The following is a 9,957-nucleotide window of genomic DNA, read 5'->3' on the forward strand; positions in this document are numbered from 1 at the left end:
TCCTACTGCTTTCCCAGGTGCATTAGCAGGGAGCTGGATTAGAAATGGAGCAGCCAGGACTCAAATTGGCACCCATATGGGATACTGACACTACAGGCGGTGGCTTTAACCCACTGCGCCACAGCACTGGCCCCTCAGCTCCACTTCTAATTCCAGCTTCCTGCCAATGCATATCTCAGAAGGCAGCAGTTGATGGCCCAAGTGCTTGGTTCCCTGCCACCACATGGGAGAGCTGGATTGAGTTCCTGGCTCTTGGCTTTGACCTGGTTCAGTCCCAATTGCTGCAGGCATTTGGGGAATAAACCAATAGATGGGAGCTGTCTATCTTTCTTTGTTCTTCAAGTAAATAGAAAATAAATAAATAATCTTTTAAATGGAGGAACAGAGTTCTGGAGTTTGTGTTGGCAACCAGGTTTGAGAAGTTATGTAGCATTGAAGCTGTAGGTAACACGTTCATATTTGTTCTGTAGAAAGAAATGAGGAAGGGAAGGTACTTTATATTCATTTGAAAGGGAAAGGGAGGGAGGGAGAAAGAGAGAGAGAGAGAGAGAAAGAGAGAGAGAGAGATCTTCCAACTACTGGTTAATGCCTATGCATCAGCTGAGATGGGACCAGCCTGAAGTCAGGAACCTAGAAATCAATCCAGATCTCCTTTGTGGATGGCCCAAGCACCTGGGCCAGCATCCCTCCCATCTTGAGATATACTAGCAAGAAGTTGGACTGGAGCATTGCAGGTGGGACACAAACTGGGTCTCTACTACAGGATGTTGGTGTCTCAAACAGTGACTCCATTGAGTTCATGTTGGTAACTAGGTTTGAGCAGTTATGTAGAAATGAGGATGCCTCTCCTTCTCTCTGTGTAACTGACTTTCAAGTAAAATAAATAAATCTTTAAAAAAAAAAAGAAATGGTAGATGGTAGTTGTACTCTCATCTTCTTAAAGTATTTATACTTTACAAAGCATTTTTTCTTTTTTTTGAAAAAAGATTTATTTTATTTTATTTGAAAGGCAGATTTACAGAGAAAGAGAGAGGGGGAGAGAGATGGGGAGAGAGAGAGAGAGGTTTTCCATCTGCTGGGTTATTCTCCCAATGGCCACAATGGCCTGGCCTGAGCCAGGCTGAAGCCAGAAGCCAAGAGTTTCTTCCAGGGCTCCCACGTGGGTGTAAGAATTCAAGCACTTAGGCCATCTTCCCCTGATTTCCCAGGCACATCAGCAGGGAGCTAGATCAGAAGTGGAGCAGCCAAGACTCAAACTGGCGCCTATAGAGATGCTGGTACCATAGGTAGTGGCTTTTCCTGTTGCGCCACAGAGCTGGCCCAAGCATTTTTCCTTTGTAACAATAACCTCATAAGCTAGGCTTTCTTGTCTTGCAGATAAAGAAGTAGAAACAGTTCAAAATCAGCACAGTAGTGAAAGTGAGAGTCGAAGCCAGAGTACTAGCTTTTGTGGCCCTTGTCAGAGCACTAGCAGAATATTGAGTATTCTTCTCCAACTACTTGACAATTTTATACAAGGTGACTAAAAGGTTTGTGGACAAGTAGAATTAAAAGTTTATTTCTGGGCCGGCGCCACAGCTCACACTGGCTAATCCTCTGCCTAGCGGCACCGGCACACCGGGTTCTAGTCCCGGCCGGGGCGCCGGATTCTGTCCCGGTTGCCCCTCTTCCAGGCCAGCTCTCTGCTGTGGCCAGGGAGTGCAGTGGAGGATGGCCCAAGTGCTTGGGCCCTGCACCCCATGGGAGACCAGGAGGAAGCACCTGGCTCCTGCCATCGGATCAGCGTGGTGCGCCGGCCATGGCGGCCATTGGAGGGTGAACCAATGGCAAAGGAAGACCTTTCTCTCTGTCTCTCTCTCACTGTCCACTCTGCCTGTCAAAAAAAAGTTTATTTCTGTGCAAAATATTTTGAAATTTATGCATAGTTTTTTATAATATGTGTATTCCTTTTCTGAAGACCCCTCATATATGCATTTGCAAATTCCTTTATTAGGAAACCATTAAGGCAGACCCAAATATGTAGGTCATGTGAAGCAGGCAGGCCAGCCAGGTGGGATAAGGAGATTGGTTATGCACAGGGAGATTAAGATATTTTCGTATCCACTGGGAACAAAGCTTCTCATTGTTGGGAAAGAAAACCACAAATATGAAAAGGGCTGGGAGGGACTATAAAAAAGTTCTTGTGGTATTGGATTAGAATTGAAAGTAGAAGTAAGAATGCATAATTTTCCATATATACGCTATATATAAATATACGCTATAAACACACACAAACACACAACGATTCACCTCAGGTGTCAGGAAAACAACATGGTGATTTCAAAATGTCTGTTTGGAAGATGAGATAAGGAAATTGTCAAAGAATGATAAGGACATGACAAAAGATCACTGATGTAGGAGTCTTCCATTGGTCAAACTTGGATGACTTGAGTATCAAAGTAAGTAATGATTTCAGAATGGATTTTAATCTATTGAATAAAATAGGAAACTCAAGGTCTGCACTGATATAAATAAATGAATGAATAAATTACTGAGTGGAAAGAGAAAGCTTTAAGTAAGTGTGGAAGTAATGACATCACTAGAAAATAACTATTTATCAATCATTACAGTAATTATTGATTCAGGAAACATACATATTGATAAGTGTTAAAACTTGAACATAGCAGTTGGATGAGGAGTATGATTTTACATCATCTCAATATTCTTCCCACAATACAGACCTTAAATGTTTGTTTATTTTTTCAGCTACTTGAAAGGGAGGGTGAGACAGGGAGAGAGGGAGAAAGAGAGAGAGAGAGGGAGAGTGAGAGAGAGAGGGAGAGAGAGAGAGAGAGAGAAAGCAAGAAAGGGAGAGCCCTTCCATCTACTGTTTCACTCCCTAAATGCACATGATAGCCAAGGATGGGTCAGGTCAAAGCCAGGAGCCTGGAGCTGTCTTTGGGTCTCCCAACTACTTGGGCCATCATCCACTGCCTCCCAGGACACATCAGCAAGAAGCTGGATTGGAAGCAGAGCAGCCAGGACTTCAACTGGCACTTTGACACGAGATGCAAGTGTCCCAAATTGCAGCTTAACCCGCTGCACTTCAATGTTTACGCCAATATATTCATTAATTACAAGGAAAAAGAAGCATAATTTTCTGTTGGAGAAATCTTGGCAGATACCAATTTCAATCAAATGATCAAAGTTGACACCCCCCATAATGGGACAAATAGACACTGTTTACCAAAGATAGGATGCATTGGAAAGAACACGGCACCTGTGAAATTCCCTGCACAAAATATATAATTAAGGTCTAATCATGAGGAAACTTTGGAAAACCCCAAACTGAGGCATATTCAGCAAAATGACTCATTTATAATCTTTGAAAACGTCAAATTCATGGAGGTCAGAGACAACTAAGGAACAAGAGGAAACGAGAGTTTTTTTTTTTTTTTTTTTTTTGTACCCTTCTCGTAATGTTTCTGTATGTTTGGAATTGTTAGAATAAAATACTAAACAGATGTCTGTCTCAACATGGCACAATAGGTTCTCAACAGCTAACAGGGAAAAGTGAGGAGTGGAGGAGTGGATAGAGGACACTATTGCCAGTATTTCTTTTAGTATTGTCCAAAGGAAAAAAAAATTCAAACCTCTGTGCATTCCCATGGTTCCACTGCAATAAGTGGCTGATGAGGACTGATGGTAGGGAGTGTGGCTAAAGAGCCTTCCCCATTTCTGCAAATTCCGTTTTGCATAATGAGATAAGGAAAGGAAGCCAGTGAACTCAGACCGGTGGGGGGAGGCATTGAAGGTAAGTGAACCAGAGTTCAAGAGGAGTTGTTACTCACCTGGGGAACAGCAGCAGCAGGTTGGGGTGGGGGGCGGTGACAAAAGTCTAGAGCTGGGGGAATTCCGACAGAGGAAGAGAAGTGGAGGGTGGGGGGCCGAGAAGCCAACACGAGACAGTCAGAGTGCAAATCTGTGGGGAAAGAGGCTGAAGTAAAGAACTAATGCAAAAATATGTAAATTCTAAAGACAAAAATTAAAAATATGCCAAGCTGATAAGAAGCAAAAGGTCAGCAGGGCCTCAGAGAGATGGGCAGATCATTTACTGGTGTTAGAGAGTGAGACTGCAGAAAATTGGAATAGTGCGTGCCTCAGATTTCATGGGAGGCAGAAACACCAATTCCAGGAAGGGATGAAAAAGCACACCTAGGTAAAGTGGGGAGTGAACATGGCTGAGAGTAGAGATTGACCTAGAATGTGATGAAGAGTGGAGTTTGGGAAGACCATAGTACAGAGTTCAAAACCCACATGGGAAAAAATCAGATAGCTTCATTGAAAACTGCATTCTAAAGACAAGAAGACAAGATGAACATTAGTGCTCAAAGTATCATTCTGGAATCAGAGAGCAAGAAAGGAAAGGAAAGGTTCAACTGACATTCATAGTTGGAACCTCTGGCTTCTGTGCTGGCTGGTAGGAAGATACACAGAATGTATTGTACACTGCCTGAATGCATGGATATTTGGACTCTCAGTACCTAATATAAAAGCCAGTCACAGGGGCTGGCATTGGGGTGCAGTGGGATAAGCCACCACCTGCAGTGCCGGCATCCCTTATGGGTGCTGGTTTGAGTTCCGGCTACTCTACTTCTCATCCAACTCGCTGGTAATGGCCTGAGAAAGCAGCGAAGGATGACCAAAGTGCTTGGGCTCCTGCACCCACATGGGAGATCTGGAAAGAGCTCCTGGTTCCTGGCTTCAGTTTGGCCCAGCCCTGAGTGCTGTAGCTATTTGGGGAATGTACCAATGAATAAAAGACCTTTCTTTCTCTCTGTCTCTCCCTCTCTCTGTAACTCTGCCTTTCAAATAAATAAAATAAATCTTTTTTTAAAAAAAGAGTCAATCACATAGCAGTTGTTCCATAAATGTTTTACTGTTGAAGAATAACACTTTCTGCCAAAGGATAAAGGTGAAAAGAGACAAAAAGGTCTGTATTGTTAGGTGAACTTTCAAGGAAAGTACCAGGAATAAACAATTACAGAGTAAAAAGTTACACTGAGGTTACCTTTTTAGACCTCATTTTGCAGCATTTTGAAACAAACCAGTGCAAAGCTTTTAGACAACAATTTACTCCTCTGAACGGTTTCTGTGGAATTCCAGGCAACCACTAATGACTGTACCCAGAAACCAACCCTACCCTTTCTTCTATGAAATGCATTTCCCTGACCTCTTTCCCCCTACTCCGGTCAGATGGCCTTAGTGTAAGTTGCAAATGGCATTGTCCAAATATGCAAAAGTAGCAACTCTGGTGGTAGTCTACTTACAAGGATTCAATGTATCCAAAGGCTCCTGCAGGCAATTCTTTAAAATGATTGCCTCTGTAGCCCTCTAGCAATATGAGAGCGTGACTATGGGCAGGACCCCTGAGCTGTGGAATGTCAGAGTGACCTTCAGCCAATGGGAACAGAAGATGGTGGCTCAGTGTTCACATTTCTCACCAGGAATAATGTTTGAAAACAAAAATATTATCTGTTTATTTTAAAAGCAGAGAGATGGAGAGAGAAAGAGGGAAAGAAAGACTTCCTCCACACTATCTGCTAGTTTACTTTCCAAGTGTCCCCTAAAACACCTGGGGCCAGGCCAGATCAAACCCAGGAGCCAAGGACTCTATCCATGTTACCCACATGGATGGCAGGAACCCAAGTATTTTGGTCACCATCTGTTGTCGCTTAGGCATATTAGCAGGAAGCTCGACCAGAAGCACAGAGTAGCTGGGCTATGAGCCGAGCACTCTGACCACTCTGATGGGGGATACAGGCACCCGAGACGGTTGCTTAACCTGCTGCCCCAGAATGCCCACCCACTGGGGGGAATTCTGAGTTATACTTGGCACAGTCTTTCAGAGGAGCCCCAGCATGGTCGAACCGCAGATGCCAACAGATAATCCCCCACTCTTTACTGACCCTCTTTCCTATCTCACTGCCTACTTTTTCATAGTGTCCCCCTGGGGCCACCCCCTACTTTGGGGGAAAACCAAAGTAAGATACTAGAAAAGGAAGCATGACCTAAACAAGGGCAATCACAGTCCCATGCTGAACCTTTTCAAAACTGGAGCTAAGGGAACAAAGTCCCTTCCCTGGTAGAGGAGAATTATCACTTATCAAGCCACCCTGTGTAGGTTGAGTTGTAGGTCCTAGGCAGCATTAACAAGATGCAAGGAGTGACTTCTGTTTCTTTAAGCTTCAGTAGAGGCCTCAAGACTCGATTCTAATAAAACAGGTTTCAGGGATTCCTCCCTCTCCCATATTATTTTTTATTTTTTTATCCCCCCCCGAAACCTTTTATTTAAGAAATACAAACTCCATACATGTCATAATTACAACTTTAGGAACATGGTGATTCTTCCCACCGTACTTGCCCTCCCACCCACTCCCCACCCCTTTTCCTCCTAGTCCCATTCTTAGTTTTTACTAAGATCTATCTATTTTGGGAATGTAAACTGGTAAAGCCACTATGGAAAACAGTATAGAGATACTTCAGAAATCTGAATTTAGACCTGCCATATGACCCAGGACCTTCCACTCCTGGGAATTTACTCAAGGAAAATGAAATCAGCATATGAAAGAGTTACCTGTACCCCCATGTTTATTGTAGCTCAATTCACAATAGCCAAGATATGGAATCAACCCAAATGCCTGTCAACTGAAGACTGGATAAAGATCTTATGGGCCATGCATGCCATGAAATATTACTACATAGAGGTAAAAAAAAAAAAAAAAAAAAAGAAAGAAGAAATCCGGTTGTTTGCAACAAAATGTATGAAACTGGAAAACATCATACTTAATGAAATAAGCCACTCCCCAAAGGACAAATATCATATGTTCTCCCTGACCTGTGATAACTAGTAGAGCATGTAAAAGGTAATCTATAGAAGTGAAATTGACACTTTAAGAAGCAATGACTTTGAACAGCCCTTGTCTGGACTGTTGAGGAACATTTTTTTCCCTTCCTCATCTTAATGAGATCCTTGGATCAAGAGATTTTTTAAAGTTATTTTGCCAAATATCAGCTTCTGGTCAACATGTAAGTTGTAAGGGGAGAAGTTAAATAATACAGTGAGGGCTCTGAAAGGTGGCAAGGAAGTGGAATCCCTCAGCACCCCGGGGATGTGAAATGGTGCAGCCATACTGGAAAACAATCCAAAGTTTCTTGAGATATTCACCCTGCCAGCCTCATAGAGTACAACCTTTTCTTTCCCACATAGTTCTCTGCAGAAAATGAAAGCATGCGTTTACACTAAGACTTGTGCAGGAAGGCTCATAGCAACTTTCTTTTTCATTTTTTAAAGAAGAAAGTATTTTTTAATTTTATTGTTATTTATTTGAAAGGCAGAGAGAGAAAGAGAAAGATATCTTCCAAATACTGCTTTACTCCCTAAATGCCTGCAACAGTGAGCTGAACCAAGCCAAAGCCATGAGATGAGAACTCATTCTGGCTCTCTCATGTGGGTAGCAGGAACCCGGATATTTGGGCCACTGCCTGCTACTTCCAAATATGCACATTAGCAGGAAGCTGAAAGCAAAGCCTAGACTCAAACCCAGCCACTCTGATATGTGATGCAGGCCTCCCAAGCAGCATTTTAACACTGCACCGAATGCCATCCTTTCATAGCAGCTCCCTACATAATAACCCTAGACTGGAAGCAAACTCAGTGTCCATTAATTTGTGACTAGATAAAGTGTGGTTCTTGCATGCAATGCAGTACTTCTCAGTAATATGAAGGGCTAACACACAATAACCCAGATGAATCTCAAAATAGTTATTCTGAATGGAAGAAGTCTAGCTAATAAAAAATCAGACTGATTCCATTTACTTAAAAATTCTAGACATGCATTTTTATAAATAAATGCAAACTAATATAGTAGGGGTTTTCAGGGACAGAGGCCACAGGAAAAATGATTAGAGGGACATGGGGAGAGTTTTAGGATGATGGATATGTCATTATCTTGATTGTGGTATTGGTCATGAGCATTTGCATATGAAACACTCATTAAATTATACACTTTGGTATGTAAAGGGTTTTGTACACCAATTGTGCCACAATAAGGCCTCAAAGATGATAGTGCAGGAGTGGATGTTTGGTGTACTGGTTGAGACTCCACTTTTGGGATGTCCATTCCTATATCAGAGTGTCTGGGTGTGAGTTCCTACTCCACTCCCCATTTCAGCTTCCCACTAATGTACGTTCTGGGAGGAAGCCAGTGGTGGCTCAGGTACCTTGGTCCCTGACACCCACATAGGAGACCTTGATTGAGTTCCCAGTGCCTGGCATTGGCCCGGCCCAGTGCTAGTCATTTCAGGCATTTGGGGGAGTGAACCAGTAAGTTCAAGATCTGAGTCTCATTCTCTCTCTCTCTCTCTCTCTCTCTCTCCTCTGTCCCCACGCAAATAAATATTTAAAAAAATTTAAAACCGCCAACTTTGTTTCTACAAAAGTGGTAGTGTAATTTTTGGAGAGAGAGCTAGTGTGCCATGTGTCCCCTGCCAACATCCCCTGTGAGAATAAGAGATACATCTTTCCTCTTTTTAAGTCAAATTAGAGGGGCTTTAAAAGAATCATCCAGAGGGGCCAGCCTTGTGGTGCAGCAGGTTAAGCTGCCACTTGTGATACTGGCATTCCATATCAGAGCCTTAGTTTGAGTCCCTACTGTCCTGCTTCCAATCAAGCTTGCTGAAAATGCACCTGAAAAGGTACAAGAAGATGGCCCGAGCATCTAAGTCTTAGGTGAGATGCGAATCTGTCACCTGTTGTGGGAGACCCGAATGGAGCTCCTGGCTCCCGACTTTGGCCTGGCCCAGCCCCAGCCATTGGCAGTCATTTGGGGTGTGAACCAATGAATGAAAGATCTCTTTCTCTCTGTCTTTCCCTCTTTCTGTGTTACTCTGCCTTTCAAATAAATAAAATGAACCTTAAAAAAAGAATCAAGTGTGATACACGTCTTCTGGAATTTGAGGGTTAAAGAAGATAGCACTTGATCCACACTCCTGTAAAAATCTGAAAACAAGAGTTGTCTGTGGCTCCATGAGCCTAAAGGAGCAGGAGAAATAGAAGGGAGGCCTGTGTGGAAGACGGATGCGCTTCCACTAGTGGTGGGCAAAGTGATTGTTTCCTGTGGGCCACAGTGCAGGAGCCCAGTGAGGTCATTTTACAGGAGCTGTAAACACTGTAGTTTGAGGGAATGCAATGGAAGAATTCTATGTTATTTGGCCTCTAACAATTCTGGGGCCTTGAAATCCACATACCATAAGTCAAAACATTTTAAAGTTATCATCAAGTTAACACAAATAAAATTCATTGCATCCTCTTATCCTAAAACATGCCTAAGATTCTAGAATTTAGAATTTTCCAGATGTAACAGAATGCCGTATTAGAATGCGATACGCAAGGAGACTCAGATTCCCATTTCCCTTCGTTCATCACGGATGTTCCATTCTCCTCCTTTCTTCTACCGTGACTCTACCTCTCCCTGTGGAGGGGCTTTTGGGCATGCATGTGGATACCCCAACTGCAAGTCCAAGCTACATTCCAGACCCACAAACGTTTGTCCCTTGGGCCAGGAATATGGATACCAGAAGCACAGTCTGCCCTCAGAAGCATGGACACATGGAAGAGGTCTGCTCAAGTCCTTGAAGAAGACCTAGGGATATTTGGGAATGAGACTGGGGACCTGGGTACCAAGGACCATAGTCTCAGGTAAGGAGACTTGCAGAGTACATGTCGTGGGCCCCTGGCCCCACCAACATCTTGCACCAAGAAAGCAGGGGCAGCCAGAGTGAGTCCAGGGGTAGGAGCCCTTTCTCTGTGCTCAGGAGTGGATGACATGGATTATATGGCTTGGACTCCTGAAAGTCTAGGGCTGATAGGGTGCTGTCAGGCCGGTGAGAGACAGCGCTTCCTGCTCCAGAGAACTG

The sequence above is a fragment of the Oryctolagus cuniculus genome, chromosome 12 (genome assembly GCF_051225735.1).
Source record: "Oryctolagus cuniculus isolate XC-2025 breed Fujian yellow rabbit chromosome 12, ASM5122573v1, whole genome shotgun sequence".
Classification (NCBI taxonomy): domain Eukaryota; kingdom Metazoa; phylum Chordata; class Mammalia; order Lagomorpha; family Leporidae; genus Oryctolagus; species Oryctolagus cuniculus.